General features: G+C 44.2%; 25 non-coding genes across 25 annotated transcripts in view; 12 read left to right on the top strand and 13 right to left on the bottom strand.

Moving 5' to 3' along the window:
* The window catches only part of Trnay-gua (transfer RNA tyrosine (anticodon GUA)), a 93-nt gene extending 38 nt beyond the window's left edge, over window positions 1-55 (bottom strand). The window contains exon 1 of the tRNA in view: window positions 19-55. This is a non-coding gene — a tRNA (tRNA-Tyr). The remainder of the gene's footprint in view (window positions 1-18) is intronic.
* Window positions 56-601: 546 nt separating this feature from the next.
* On the top strand, window positions 602-725 carry Trnal-caa (transfer RNA leucine (anticodon CAA)). The gene is made up of 2 exons: window positions 602-639; window positions 680-725. It is a non-coding gene; the product is annotated as a tRNA-Leu (tRNA).
* A 228-nt stretch (window positions 726-953) lies between these two features.
* Trnay-gua (transfer RNA tyrosine (anticodon GUA)) lies at window positions 954-1,046 on the bottom strand. Its single transcript has 2 exons — window positions 1,010-1,046; window positions 954-989 (listed from the first exon to the last, which is right to left on the bottom strand). It is a non-coding gene; the product is annotated as a tRNA-Tyr (tRNA).
* Window positions 1,047-1,592: 546 nt separating this feature from the next.
* On the top strand, window positions 1,593-1,716 carry Trnal-caa (transfer RNA leucine (anticodon CAA)). Its single transcript has 2 exons — window positions 1,593-1,630; window positions 1,671-1,716. It is a non-coding gene; the product is annotated as a tRNA-Leu (tRNA).
* Window positions 1,717-1,944: 228 nt separating this feature from the next.
* Window positions 1,945-2,037, bottom strand: Trnay-gua (transfer RNA tyrosine (anticodon GUA)). Its single transcript has 2 exons — window positions 2,001-2,037; window positions 1,945-1,980 (listed from the first exon to the last, which is right to left on the bottom strand). It is a non-coding gene; the product is annotated as a tRNA-Tyr (tRNA).
* Window positions 2,038-2,583: 546 nt separating this feature from the next.
* Window positions 2,584-2,707, top strand: Trnal-caa (transfer RNA leucine (anticodon CAA)). Its single transcript has 2 exons — window positions 2,584-2,621; window positions 2,662-2,707. It is a non-coding gene; the product is annotated as a tRNA-Leu (tRNA).
* Window positions 2,708-2,935: 228 nt separating this feature from the next.
* Trnay-gua (transfer RNA tyrosine (anticodon GUA)) lies at window positions 2,936-3,028 on the bottom strand. Its single transcript has 2 exons — window positions 2,992-3,028; window positions 2,936-2,971 (listed from the first exon to the last, which is right to left on the bottom strand). It is a non-coding gene; the product is annotated as a tRNA-Tyr (tRNA).
* Window positions 3,029-3,574: 546 nt separating this feature from the next.
* On the top strand, window positions 3,575-3,698 carry Trnal-caa (transfer RNA leucine (anticodon CAA)). The gene is made up of 2 exons: window positions 3,575-3,612; window positions 3,653-3,698. It is a non-coding gene; the product is annotated as a tRNA-Leu (tRNA).
* A 228-nt stretch (window positions 3,699-3,926) lies between these two features.
* On the bottom strand, window positions 3,927-4,019 carry Trnay-gua (transfer RNA tyrosine (anticodon GUA)). The gene is made up of 2 exons: window positions 3,983-4,019; window positions 3,927-3,962 (listed from the first exon to the last, which is right to left on the bottom strand). It is a non-coding gene; the product is annotated as a tRNA-Tyr (tRNA).
* Window positions 4,020-4,565: 546 nt separating this feature from the next.
* On the top strand, window positions 4,566-4,689 carry Trnal-caa (transfer RNA leucine (anticodon CAA)). Its single transcript has 2 exons — window positions 4,566-4,603; window positions 4,644-4,689. It is a non-coding gene; the product is annotated as a tRNA-Leu (tRNA).
* A 228-nt stretch (window positions 4,690-4,917) lies between these two features.
* Window positions 4,918-5,010, bottom strand: Trnay-gua (transfer RNA tyrosine (anticodon GUA)). The gene is made up of 2 exons: window positions 4,974-5,010; window positions 4,918-4,953 (listed from the first exon to the last, which is right to left on the bottom strand). It is a non-coding gene; the product is annotated as a tRNA-Tyr (tRNA).
* A 546-nt stretch (window positions 5,011-5,556) lies between these two features.
* Window positions 5,557-5,680, top strand: Trnal-caa (transfer RNA leucine (anticodon CAA)). The gene is made up of 2 exons: window positions 5,557-5,594; window positions 5,635-5,680. It is a non-coding gene; the product is annotated as a tRNA-Leu (tRNA).
* Window positions 5,681-5,908: 228 nt separating this feature from the next.
* Window positions 5,909-6,001, bottom strand: Trnay-gua (transfer RNA tyrosine (anticodon GUA)). Its single transcript has 2 exons — window positions 5,965-6,001; window positions 5,909-5,944 (listed from the first exon to the last, which is right to left on the bottom strand). It is a non-coding gene; the product is annotated as a tRNA-Tyr (tRNA).
* An 819-nt stretch (window positions 6,002-6,820) lies between these two features.
* On the bottom strand, window positions 6,821-6,913 carry Trnay-gua (transfer RNA tyrosine (anticodon GUA)). The gene is made up of 2 exons: window positions 6,877-6,913; window positions 6,821-6,856 (listed from the first exon to the last, which is right to left on the bottom strand). It is a non-coding gene; the product is annotated as a tRNA-Tyr (tRNA).
* A 546-nt stretch (window positions 6,914-7,459) lies between these two features.
* On the top strand, window positions 7,460-7,583 carry Trnal-caa (transfer RNA leucine (anticodon CAA)). Its single transcript has 2 exons — window positions 7,460-7,497; window positions 7,538-7,583. It is a non-coding gene; the product is annotated as a tRNA-Leu (tRNA).
* Window positions 7,584-7,811: 228 nt separating this feature from the next.
* Trnay-gua (transfer RNA tyrosine (anticodon GUA)) lies at window positions 7,812-7,904 on the bottom strand. The gene is made up of 2 exons: window positions 7,868-7,904; window positions 7,812-7,847 (listed from the first exon to the last, which is right to left on the bottom strand). It is a non-coding gene; the product is annotated as a tRNA-Tyr (tRNA).
* Window positions 7,905-8,450: 546 nt separating this feature from the next.
* On the top strand, window positions 8,451-8,574 carry Trnal-caa (transfer RNA leucine (anticodon CAA)). Its single transcript has 2 exons — window positions 8,451-8,488; window positions 8,529-8,574. It is a non-coding gene; the product is annotated as a tRNA-Leu (tRNA).
* A 228-nt stretch (window positions 8,575-8,802) lies between these two features.
* Trnay-gua (transfer RNA tyrosine (anticodon GUA)) lies at window positions 8,803-8,895 on the bottom strand. The gene is made up of 2 exons: window positions 8,859-8,895; window positions 8,803-8,838 (listed from the first exon to the last, which is right to left on the bottom strand). It is a non-coding gene; the product is annotated as a tRNA-Tyr (tRNA).
* Window positions 8,896-9,441: 546 nt separating this feature from the next.
* Window positions 9,442-9,565, top strand: Trnal-caa (transfer RNA leucine (anticodon CAA)). Its single transcript has 2 exons — window positions 9,442-9,479; window positions 9,520-9,565. It is a non-coding gene; the product is annotated as a tRNA-Leu (tRNA).
* Window positions 9,566-9,793: 228 nt separating this feature from the next.
* On the bottom strand, window positions 9,794-9,886 carry Trnay-gua (transfer RNA tyrosine (anticodon GUA)). The gene is made up of 2 exons: window positions 9,850-9,886; window positions 9,794-9,829 (listed from the first exon to the last, which is right to left on the bottom strand). It is a non-coding gene; the product is annotated as a tRNA-Tyr (tRNA).
* A 546-nt stretch (window positions 9,887-10,432) lies between these two features.
* Window positions 10,433-10,556, top strand: Trnal-caa (transfer RNA leucine (anticodon CAA)). The gene is made up of 2 exons: window positions 10,433-10,470; window positions 10,511-10,556. It is a non-coding gene; the product is annotated as a tRNA-Leu (tRNA).
* A 228-nt stretch (window positions 10,557-10,784) lies between these two features.
* On the bottom strand, window positions 10,785-10,877 carry Trnay-gua (transfer RNA tyrosine (anticodon GUA)). Its single transcript has 2 exons — window positions 10,841-10,877; window positions 10,785-10,820 (listed from the first exon to the last, which is right to left on the bottom strand). It is a non-coding gene; the product is annotated as a tRNA-Tyr (tRNA).
* A 546-nt stretch (window positions 10,878-11,423) lies between these two features.
* Trnal-caa (transfer RNA leucine (anticodon CAA)) lies at window positions 11,424-11,547 on the top strand. Its single transcript has 2 exons — window positions 11,424-11,461; window positions 11,502-11,547. It is a non-coding gene; the product is annotated as a tRNA-Leu (tRNA).
* A 228-nt stretch (window positions 11,548-11,775) lies between these two features.
* Trnay-gua (transfer RNA tyrosine (anticodon GUA)) lies at window positions 11,776-11,868 on the bottom strand. The gene is made up of 2 exons: window positions 11,832-11,868; window positions 11,776-11,811 (listed from the first exon to the last, which is right to left on the bottom strand). It is a non-coding gene; the product is annotated as a tRNA-Tyr (tRNA).
* A 546-nt stretch (window positions 11,869-12,414) lies between these two features.
* Trnal-caa (transfer RNA leucine (anticodon CAA)) overlaps window positions 12,415-12,500 on the top strand; it is a 124-nt gene continuing 38 nt past the window's right edge. Inside the window, exons 1-2 of the tRNA in view lie at window positions 12,415-12,452; window positions 12,493-12,500. The exon at window positions 12,493-12,500 is cut by the window's right edge and continues 38 nt beyond it. This is a non-coding gene — a tRNA (tRNA-Leu). The remainder of the gene's footprint in view (window positions 12,453-12,492) is intronic.

The raw sequence follows: 12,500 nt of genomic DNA, 5'->3' as shown, positions 1-12,500 counted from the left end.
CCAATTACAGCTTTGCCACTACAGTCCTCCGCTCTACCAACTGAGCTATCACGGGCCTTGACACTTCAGGTCGTTTGAAAAGACGCCTCTCTTCCTAATCAATAGGGCCTTCCTCGCTTGACTGCTCAAACACTTCCTCCTTGCTGACAGTGTGTTGTGGGTAGCAATCTGCCGAAAAGATGTGTAAACTCATTTCAACCTCTGAGCCACACATGTCTCCTAACACCAGTCTCCAGTTCGATTAGTTGACATATGCCGGGTGATTACGGAATCTTTTAGTAAGGAGTCGAATCCTCACAAACAGGCTGATTTCTAAGAGAAAAGCGTGAATGATCCGCATTAGCATTCGCTCAGATGTGTGCAGACTACTAAGCAAGTCCAAACCTCGTCATAATTGAGAGCTACAAGAAGAGTCGATCCATTACATCAGTTGTGTTGAATATAAGAAGCTTTGAGGAGGCAAGAACACAGATGAATGAAAATAGCAACTCTAAAACTGTCCAGAATGCATGCAGACTTGTTGGGTGTATCAGCATCAATTCAATGGTAAGGAATACATGTGTGACTTCAAAAGCGTAAAGATATCACTTTTGACATCGTTGTCAGGATGGCCGAGCGGTCTAAGGCGCCAGACTCAAGGTATTGCATCAGACCTTCTCCCCTAGTGGAGGTACGGGTGTTCTGGTCCACGAATGTGGGCGTGGGTTCAAATCCCACTCCTGACACACTTTTTTCCTCCCTCCAATCAAGCCGTTTTCGGAAGTCAGGAATCAGACTAGCATTTGGGGGTCTTTAGGGTAAATTGCAGCCTTTTATTTCCTTTAGTACATTATTTAGGCTTTGATTGCATTCTGCTTCATCTATCTTAAATATCTTAAAGCGTCAAGAGTGGCATGAACAAAACTGAAAGGATATTGGTCCTCTTAAATGTGGTTATTAATAGCAAAAAGTTGTCCCGCGAGCCGGATTCGAACCAGCGACCTAAGGATTGCCAATTACAGCTTTGCCACTACAGTCCTCCCCTCTACCAACTGAGCTATCACGGGCCTTGACACTTCAGGTCGTTTGAAAAGACGCCTCTCTTTCTAATCAATAGGGTCTTCCTCGCTTGACTGCTCAAACACTTCCTCCTTGCTGACAGTGTGTTGTGGGTAGCAATCTGCCGAAAAGATGTGTAAACTCATTTCAACCTCTGAGCCACACATGTCTCCTAACACCAGTCTCCAGTTCGATTAGTTGACATATGCCGGGTGATTACGGAATCTTTTAGTAAGGAGTCGAATCCTCACAAACAGGCTGATTTCTAAGAGAAAAACGTGAATGATCCGCATTAGCATTCGCTCAGATGTGTGCAGACTACTAAGCAAGTCCAAACCTCGTCATAATTGAGAGTTACAAGAAGAGTCGATCCATTACATCAGTTGTGTTGAATATAAGAAGCTTTGAGGAGGCAAGAACACAGATGAATGAAAATAGCAACTCTAAAACTGTCCAGAATGCATGCAGACTTGTTGGGTGTATCAGCATCAATTCAATGGTAAGGAATACATGTGTGACTTCAAAAGCGTAAAGATATCACTTTTGACATCGTTGTCAGGATGGCCGAGCGGTCTAAGGCGCCAGACTCAAGGTATTGCATCAGACCTTCTCCCCTAGTGGAGGTACGGGAGTTCTGGTCCACGAATGTGGGCGTGGGTTCAAATCCCACTCCTGACACACTTTTTTCCTCCCTCCAATCAAGCCGTTTTCGGAAGTCAGGAATCAGACTAGCATTTGGGGCTCTTTGGGGTAAATTGCAGCCATTTATTTCCTTTAGTACATTATTTAGGCTTTGATTGCATTCTGCTTCATCTATCTTAAATATCTTAAAGCGTCAAGAGTGGCATGAACAAAACTGAAAGGATATTGGTCCTCTTAAATGTGGTTATTAATAGCAAAAAGTTGTCCCGCGAGCCGGATTCGAACCAGCGACCTAAGGATTGCCAATTACAGCTTTGCCACTACAGTCCTCCGCTCTACCAACTGAGCTATCACGGGCCTTGACACTTCAGGTCGTTTGAAAAGACGCCTCTCTTTCTAATCAATAGGGCCTTCCTCGCTTGACTGCTCAAACACTTCCTCCTTGCTGACAGTGTGTTGTGGGTAGCAATCTGCCGAAAAGATGTGTAAACTCATTTCAACCTCTGAGCCACACATGTCTCCTAACACCAGTCTCCAGTTCGATTAGTTGACATATGCCGGGTGATTACGGAATCTTTTAGTAAGGAGTCTAATCCTCACAAACAGGCTGATTTCTAAGAGAAAAACGTGAATGATCCGCATTAGCATTCGCTCAGATGTGTGCAGACTACTAAGCAAGTCCAAACCTCGTCATAATTGAGAGTTACAAGAAGAGTCGATCCATTACATCAGTTGTGTTGAATATAAGAAGCTTTGAGGAGGCAAGAACACAGATGAGTGAAAATAGCAACTCTAAAACTGTCCAGAATGCATGCAGACTTGTTGGGTGTATCAGCATCAATTCAATGGTAAGGAATACATGTGTGACTTCAAAAGCGTAAAGATATCACTTTTGACATCGTTGTCAGGATGGCCGAGCGGTCTAAGGCGCCAGACTCAAGGTATTGCATCAGACCTTCTCCCCTAGTGGAGGTACGGGAGTTCTGGTCCACGAATGTGGGCGTGGGTTCAAATCCCACTCCTGACACACTTTTTTCCTCCCTCCAATCAAGCCGTTTTCGGAAGTCAGGAATCAGACTAGCATTTGGGGCTCTTTGGGGTAAATTGCAGCCATTTATTTCCTTTAGTACATTATTTAGGCTTTGATTGCATTCTGCTTCATCTATCTTAAATATCTTAAAGCGTCAAGAGTGGCATGAACAAAACTGAAAGGATATTGGTCCTCTTAAATGTGGTTATTAATAGCAAAACGGTGTCCCGCGAGCCGGATTCGAACCAGCGACCTAAGGATTGCCAATTACAGCTTTGCCACTACAGTCCTCCGCTCTACCAACTGAGCTATCACGGGCCTTGACACGTCAGGTCGTTTGAAAAGACGCCTCTCTTTCTAATCAATAGGGCCTTCCTCGCTTGACTGCTCAAACACTTCCTCCTTGCTGACAGTGTGTTGTGGGTAGCAATCTGCCGAAAAGATGTGTAAACTCATTTCAACCTCTGAGCCACACATGTCTCCTAACACCAGTCTCCAGTTCGATTAGTTGACATATGCCGGGTGATTACGGAATCTTTTAGTAAGGAGTCGAATCCTCACAAACAGGCTGATTTCTAAGAGAAAAACGTGAATGATCCGCATTAGCATTCGCTCAGATGTGTGCAGAATACTAAGCAAGTCCAAACCTCGTCATAATTGAGAGTCACAAGAAGAGTCGATCCATTACATCAGTTGTGTTGAATATAAGAAGCTTTGAGGAGGCAAGAACACAGATGAATGAAAATAGCAACTCTAAAACTGTCCAGAATGCATGCAGTCTTGTTGGGTGTATCAGCATCAATTCAATGGTAAGGAATACATGTGTGACTTCAAAAGCGTAAAGATATCACTTTTGACATCGTTGTCAGGATGGCCGAGCGGTCTAAGGCGCCAGACTCAAGGTATTGCATCAGACCTTCTCCCCTAGTGGAGGTACGGGTGTTCTGGTCCACGAATGAGGGCGTGGGTTCAAATCCCACTCCTGACACACTTTTTTCCTCCCTCCAATCAAGCCGTTTTCGGAAGTCAGGAATCAGACTAGCATTTGGGGCTCTTTGGGGTAAATTGCAGCCATTTATTTCCTTTAGTGCATTATTTAGGCTTTGATTGCATTCTGCTTCATCTATCTTAAATATCTTAAAGCGTCAAGAGTGGCATGAACAAAACTGAAAGGATATTGGTCCTCTTAAATGTGGTTATTAATAGCAAAAAGTTGTCCCGCGAGCCGGATTCGAACCAGCGACCTAAGGATTGCCAATTACAGCTTTGCCACTACAGTCCTCCGCTCTACCAACTGAGCTATCACGGGCCTTGACACTTCAGGTCGTTTGAAAAGACGCCTCTCTTTCTAATCAATAGGGCCTTCCTCGCTTGACTGCTCAAACACTTCCTCCTTGCTGACAGTGTGTTTTGGGTAGCAATCTGCCGAAAAGATGTGTAAACTCATTTCAACCTCTGAGCCACACATGTCTCCTAACACCAGTCTCCAGTTCGATTAGTTGACATATGCCGGGTGATTACGGAATCTTTTAGTAAGGAGTCGAATCCTCACAAACGGGCTAATTTCTAAGAGAAAACCCTGAATGATCCGCATTAGCATTCGCTCAGATGTGTGCAGACTACTAAGCAAGTCCAAACCTCGTCATAATTGAGAGTTACAAGAAGAGTCGATCCATTACATCAGTTGTGTTGAATATAAGAAGCTTTGAGGAGGCAAGAACACAGATGAATGGAAATAGGAACTCTAAAACTGTCCAGAATGCATGCAGACTTGTTGGGTGTATCAGCATCAATTCAATGGTAAGGAATACATGTGTGACTTCAAAAGCGTAAAGATATCACTTTTGACATCGTTGTCAGGATGGCCGAGCGGTCTAAGGCGCCAGACTCAAGGTATTGCATCAGACCTTCTCCCCTAGTGGAGGTACGGGAGTTCTGGTCCACGAATGTGGGCGTGGGTTCAAATCCCACTCCTGACACACTTTTTCCCTCCCTCCAATCAAGCCCTTTTCGGAAGTCAGGAATCAGACTAGCATTTGGGGCTCTTTGGGGTAAATTGCAGCCATTTATTTCCTTTAGTGCATTATTTAGTGTTTGATTGCATTCTGCTTCATCTATCTTAAATATCTTAAAGCGTCAAGAGTGGCATGAACAAAACTGAAAGGATATTGGTCCTCTTAAATGTGGTTATTAATAGCAAAACGGTGTCCCGCGAGCCGGATTCGAACCAGCGACCTAAGGATTGCCAATTACAGCTTTGCCACTACAGTCCTCCGCTCTACCAACTGAGCTATCACGGGCCTTGACACTTCAGGTCGTTTGAAAAGACGCCTCTCTTTCTAATCAATAGGGCCTTCCTCGCTTGACTGCTCAAACACTTCCTCCTTGCTGACAGTGTGTTGTGGGTAGCAATCTGCCGAAAAGATGTGTAAACTCATTTCAACCTCTGAGCCACACATGTCTCCTAACACCAGTCTCCAGTTCGATTAGTTGACATATGCCGGGTGATTACGGAATCTTTTAGTAAGGAGTCGAATCCTCACAAACAGGCTGATTTCTAAGAGAAAAACCTGAATGATCCGCATTAGCATTCGCTCAGATGTGTGCAGACTACTAAGCAAGTCCAAACCTCGTCATAATTGAGAGTTACAAGAAGAGTCGATCCATTACATCAGTTGTGTTGAATATAAGAAGCTTTGAGGAGGCAAGAACACAGATGAATGAAAATAGCAACTCTAAAACTGTCCAGAATGCATGCAGACTTGTTGGGTGTATCAGCATCAATTCAATGGTAAGGAATACATGTGTGACTTCAAAAGCGTAAAGATATCACTTTTGACATCGTTGTCAGGATGGCCGAGCGGTCTAAGGCGCCAGACTCAAGGTATTGCATCAGACCTTCTCCCCTAGTGGAGGTACGGGAGTTCTGGTCCACGAATGTGGGCGTGGGTTCAAATCCCACTCCTGACACACTTTTTTCCTCCCTCCAATCAAGCCGTTTTCGGAAGTCAGGAATCAGACTAGCATTTGGGGCTCTTTGGGGTAAATTGCAGCCATTTATTTCCTTTAGTGCATTATTTAGGCTTTGATTGCATTCTGCTTCATCTATCTTAAATATCTTAAAGCGTCAAGAGTGGCATGAACAAAACTGAAAGGATATTGGTCCTCTTAAATGTGGTTATTAATAGCAAAACGGTGTCCCGCGAGCCGGATTCGAACCAGCGACCTAAGGATTGCCAATTACAGCTTTGCCACTACAGTCCTCCGCTCTACCAACTGAGCTATCACGGGCCTTGACACTTCAGGTCGTTTGAAAAGACGCCTCTCTTTCTAATCAATAGGGCCTTCCTCGCTTGACTGCTCAAACACTTCCTCCTTGCTGACAGTGTGTTGTGGGTAGCAATCTGCCGAAAAGATGTGTAAACTCATTTCAACCTCTGAGCCACACATGTCTCCTAACACCAGTCTCCAGTTCGATTAGTTGACATATGCCGGGTGATTACGGAATCTTTTAGTAAGGAGTCGAATCCTCACAAACAGGCTGATTTCTAAGAGAAAAACGTGAATGATCCGCATTAGCATTCGCTCAGATGTGTGCAGACTACTAAGCAAGTCCAAACCTCGTCATAATTGAGAGTTACAAGAAGAGTCGATCCATTACATCAGTTGTGTTGAATATAAGAAGCTTTGAGGAGGCAAGAACACAGATGAATGAAAATAGCAACTCTAAAACTGTCCAGAATGCGTGCAGATTTGTTGGGTGTATCAGCATCAATTCAATGGTAAGGAATACATGTGTGACTTCAAGACCTTCTCCCCTAGTGGAGGTACGGGAGTTCTGGTCCACGAATGTGGGCGTGGGTTCAAATCCCACTCCTGACACACTTTTTTCCTCCCTCCAATCAAGCCGTTTTCGGAAGTCAGGAATCAGACTAGCATTTGGGGCTCTTTGGGGTAAATTGCAGCCATTTATTTCCTTTAGTGCATTATTTAGGCTTTGATTGCATTCTGCTTCATCTATCTTAAATATCTTAAAGCGTCAAGAGTGGCATGAACAAAACTGAAAGGATATTGGTCCTCTTAAATGTGGTTATTAATAGCAAAAAGTTGTCCCGCGAACCGGATTCGAACCAGCGACCTAAGGATTGCCAATTACAGCTTTGCCACTACAGTCCTCCGCTCTACCAACTGAGCTATCACGGGCCTTGACACTTCAGGTCGTTTGAAAAGACGCCTCTCTTTCTAATCAATAGGGTCTTCCTCGCTTGACTGCTCAAACACTTCCTCCTTGCTGACAGTGTGTTGTGGGTAGCAATCTGCCGAAAAGATGTGTAAACTCATTTCAACCTCTGAGCCACACATGTCTCCTAACACCAGTCTCCAGTTCGATTAGTTGACATATGCCGGGTGATTACGGAATCTTTTAGTAAGGAGTCGAATCCTCACAAACAGGCTGATTTCTAAGAGAAAAACGTGAATGATCCGCATTAGCATTCGCTCAGATGTGTGCAGACTACTAAGCAAGTCCAAACCTCGTCATAATTGAGAGTTACAAGAAGAGTCGATCCATTACATCAGTTGTGTTGAATATAGGAAGCTTTGAGGAGGCAAGAACACAGATGAATGAAAATAGCAACTCTAAAACTGTCCAGAATGCATGCAGACTTGTTGGGTGTATCAGCATCAATTCAATGGTAAGGAATACATGTGTGACTTCAAAAGCGTAAAGATATCACTTTTGACATCGTTGTCAGGATGGCCGAGCGGTCTAAGGCGCCAGACTCAAGGTATTGCATCAGACCTTCTCCCCTAGTGGAGGTACGGGTGTTCTGGTCCACGAATGTGGGCGTGGGTTCAAATCCCACTCCTGACACACTTTTTTCCTCCCTCCAATCAAGCCGTTTTCGGAAGTCAGGAATCAGACTAGCATTTGGGGCTCTTTAGGGTAAATTGCAGCCATTTATTTCCTTTAGTGCATTATTTAGGCTTTGATTGCATTCTGCTTCATCTATCTTAAATATCTTAAAGCGTCAAGAGTGGCATGAACAAAACTGAAAGGATATTGGTCCTCTTAAATGTGGTTATTAATAGCAAAAAGTTGTCCCGCGAGCCGGATTCGAACCAGCGACCTAAGGATTGCCAATTACAGCTTTGCCACTACAGTCCTCCGCTCTACCAACTGAGCTATCACGGGCCTTGACACTTCAGGTCGTTTGAAAAGACGCCTCTCTTTCTAATCAATAGGGCCTTCCTCGCTTGACTGCTCAAACACTTCCTCCTTGCTGACAGTGTGTTGTGGGTAGCAATCTGCCGAAAAGATGTGTAAACTCATTTCAACCTCTGAGCCACACATGTCTCCTAACACCAGTCTCCAGTTCGATTAGTTGACATATGCCGGGTGATTACGGAATCTTTTAGTAAGGAGTCGAATCCTCACAAACAGGCTGATTTCTAAGAGAAAAACGTGAATGATCCGCATTAGCATTCGCTCAGATGTGTGCAGACTACTAAGCAAGTCCAAACCTCGTCATAATTGAGAGTTACAAGAAGAGTCGATCCATTACATCAGTTGTGTTGAATATAAGAAGCTTTGAGGAGGCAAGAACACAGATGAATGAAAATAGCAACTCTAAAACTGTCCAGAATGCATGCAGACTTGTTGGGTGTATCAGCATCAATTCAATGGTAAGGAATACATGTGTGACTTCAAAAGCGTAAAGATATCACTTTTGACATCGTTGTCAGGATGGCCGAGCGGTCTAAGGCGCCAGACTCAAGGTATTGCATCAGACCTTCTCCCCTAGTGGAGGTACGGGAGTTCTGGTCCACGAATGTGGGCGTTGGTTCAAATCCCACTCCTGACACACTTTTTTCCTCCCTCCAATCAAGCCGTTTTCGGAAGTCAGGAATCAGACTAGCATTTGGGGCTCTTTGGGGTAAATTGCAGCCATTTATTTCCTTTAGTGCATTATTTAGGCTTTGATTGCATTCTGCTTCATCTATCTTAAATATCTTAAAGCGTCAAGAGTGGCATGAACAAAACTGAAAGGATATTGGTCCTCTTAAATGTGGTTATTAATAGCAAAAAGTTGTCCCGCGAGCCGGATTCGAACCAGCGACCTAAGGATTGCCAATTACAGCTTTGCCACTACAGTCCTCCGCTCTACCAACTGAGCTATCACGGGCCTTGACACTTCAGGTCGTTTGAAAAGACGCCTCTCTTTCTAATCAATAGGGCCTTCCTCGCTTGACTGCTCAAACACTTCCTCCTTGCTGACAGTGTGTTGTGGGTAGCAATCTGCCGAAAAGATGTGTAAACTCATTTCAACCTCTGAGCCACACATGTCTCCTAACACCAGTCTCCAGTTCGATTAGTTGACATATGCCGGGTGATTACGGAATCTTTTAGTAAGGAGTCGAATCCTCACAAACAGGCTGATTTCTAAGAGAAAAACCTGAATGATCCGCATTAGCATTCGCTCAGATGAGTGCAGACTACTAAGCAAGTCCAAACCTCGTCATAATTGAGAGTTACAAGAAGAGTCGATCCATTACATCAGTTGTGTTGAATATAAGAAGCTTTGAGGAGGCAAGAACACAGATGAATGAAAATAGCAACTCTAAAACTGTCCAGAATGCATGCAGTCTTGTTGGGTGTATCAGCATCAATTCAATGGTAAGGAATACATGTGTGACTTCAAAAGCGTAAAGATATCACTTTTGACATCGTTGTCAGGATGGCCGAGCGGTCTAAGGCGCCAGACTCAAGGTATTGCATCAGACCTTCTCCCCTAGTGGAGGTACGGGTGTTCTGGTCCACGAATGAGGGCGTGGGTTCAAATCCCACTCCTGACACACTTTTTTCCTCCCTCCAATCAAGCCGTTTTCGGAAGTCAGGAATCAGACTAGCATTTGGGGCTCTTTGGGGTAAATTGCAGCCATTTATTTCCTTTAGTGCATTATTTAGGCTTTGATTGCATTCTGCTTCATCTATCTTAAATATCTTAAAGCGTCAAGAGTGGCATGAACAAAACTGAAAGGATATTGGTCCTCTTAAATGTGGTTATTAATAGCAAAAAGTTGTCCCGCGAGCCGGATTCGAACCAGCGACCTAAGGATTGCCAATTACAGCTTTGCCACTACAGTCCTCCGCTCTACCAACTGAGCTATCACGGGCCTTGACACTTCAGGTCGTTTGAAAAGACGCCTCTCTTTCTAATCAATAGGGCCTTCCTCGCTTGACTGCTCAAACACTTCCTCCTTGCTGACAGTGTGTTTTGGGTAGCAATCTGCCGAAAAGATGTGTAAACTCATTTCAACCTCTGAGCCACACATGTCTCCTAACACCAGTCTCCAGTTCGATTAGTTGACATATGCCGGGTGATTACGGAATCTTTTAGTAAGGAGTCGAATCCTCACAAACGGGCTAATTTCTAAGAGAAAACCCTGAATGATCCGCATTAGCATTCGCTCAGATGTGTGCAGACTACTAAGCAAGTCCAAACCTCGTCATAATTGAGAGTTACAAGAAGAGTCGATCCATTACATCAGTTGTGTTGAATATAAGAAGCTTTGAGGAGGCAAGAACACAGATGAATGGAAATAGGAACTCTAAAACTGTCCAGAATGCATGCAGACTTGTTGGGTGTATCAGCATCAATTCAATGGTAAGGAATACATGTGTGACTTCAAAAGCGTAAAGATATCACTTTTGACATCGTTGTCAGGATGGCCGAGCGGTCTAAGGCGCCAGACTCAAGGTATTGCATCAGACCTTCTCCCCTAGTGGAGGTACGGGAGTTCTGGTCCACGAATGTGGGCGTGGGTTCAAATCCCACTCCTGACACACTTTTTCCCTCCCTCCAATCAAGCCCTTTTCGGAAGTCAGGAATCAGACTAGCATTTGGGGCTCTTTGGGGTAAATTGCAGCCATTTATTTCCTTTAGTGCATTATTTAGTGTTTGATTGCATTCTGCTTCATCTATCTTAAATATCTTAAAGCGTCAAGAGTGGCATGAACAAAACTGAAAGGATATTGGTCCTCTTAAATGTGGTTATTAATAGCAAAACGGTGTCCCGCGAGCCGGATTCGAACCAGCGACCTAAGGATTGCCAATTACAGCTTTGCCACTACAGTCCTCCGCTCTACCAACTGAGCTATCACGGGCCTTGACACTTCAGGTCGTTTGAAAAGACGCCTCTCTTTCTAATCAATAGGGCCTTCCTCGCTTGACTGCTCAAACACTTCCTCCTTGCTGACAGTGTGTTGTGGGTAGCAATCTGCCGAAAAGATGTGTAAACTCATTTCAACCTCTGAGCCACACATGTCTCCTAACACCAGTCTCCAGTTCGATTAGTTGACATATGCCGGGTGATTACGGAATCTTTTAGTAAGGAGTCGAATCCTCACAAACAGGCTGATTTCTAAGAGAAAAACCTGAATGATCCGCATTAGCATTCGCTCAGATGTGTGCAGACTACTAAGCAAGTCCAAACCTCGTCATAATTGAGAGTTACAAGAAGAGTCGATCCATTACATCAGTTGTGTTGAATATAAGAAGCTTTGAGGAGGCAAGAACACAGATGAATGAAAATAGCAACTCTAAAACTGTCCAGAATGCATGCAGACTTGTTGGGTGTATCAGCATCAATTCAATGGTAAGGAATACATGTGTGACTTCAAAAGCGTAAAGATATCACTTTTGACATCGTTGTCAGGATGGCCGAGCGGTCTAAGGCGCCAGACTCAAGGTATTGCATCAGACCTTCTCCCCTAGTGGAGGTACGGGAGTTCTGGTCCACGAATGTGGGCGTGGGTTCAAATCCCACTCCTGACACACTTTTTTCCTCCCTCCAATCAAGCCGTTTTCGGAAGTCAGGAATCAGACTAGCATTTGGGGCTCTTTGGGGTAAATTGCAGCCATTTATTTCCTTTAGTGCATTATTTAGGCTTTGATTGCATTCTGCTTCATCTATCTTAAATATCTTAAAGCGTCAAGAGTGGCATGAACAAAACTGAAAGGATATTGGTCCTCTTAAATGTGGTTATTAATAGCAAAAAGTTGTCCCGCGAACCGGATTCGAACCAGCGACCTAAGGATTGCCAATTACAGCTTTGCCACTACAGTCCTCCGCTCTACCAACTGAGCTATCACGGGCCTTGACACTTCAGGTCGTTTGAAAAGACGCCTCTCTTTCTAATCAATAGGGTCTTCCTCGCTTGACTGCTCAAACACTTCCTCCTTGCTGACAGTGTGTTGTGGGTAGCAATCTGCCGAAAAGATGTGTAAACTCATTTCAACCTCTGAGCCACACATGTCTCCTAACACCAGTCTCCAGTTCGATTAGTTGACATATGCCGGGTGATTACGGAATCTTTTAGTAAGGAGTCGAATCCTCACAAACAGGCTGATTTCTAAGAGAAAAACGTGAATGATCCGCATTAGCATTCGCTCAGATGTGTGCAGACTACTAAGCAAGTCCAAACCTCGTCATAATTGAGAGTTACAAGAAGAGTCGATCCATTACATCAGTTGTGTTGAATATAGGAAGCTTTGAGGAGGCAAGAACACAGATGAATGAAAATAGCAACTCTAAAACTGTCCAGAATGCATGCAGACTTGTTGGGTGTATCAGCATCAATTCAATGGTAAGGAATACATGTGTGACTTCAAAAGCGTAAAGATATCACTTTTGACATCGTTGTCAGGATGGCCGAGCGGTCTAAGGCGCCAGACTCAAGGTATTGCATCAGACCTTCTCCCCTAGTGGAGGTACGGGTGTTCTGGTC

This window comes from Haliotis asinina, chromosome 7, assembly GCF_037392515.1.
Source record: "Haliotis asinina isolate JCU_RB_2024 chromosome 7, JCU_Hal_asi_v2, whole genome shotgun sequence".
Classification (NCBI taxonomy): domain Eukaryota; kingdom Metazoa; phylum Mollusca; class Gastropoda; order Lepetellida; family Haliotidae; genus Haliotis; species Haliotis asinina.
This window is presented reverse-complemented; position numbering and strand designations above follow the sequence as displayed.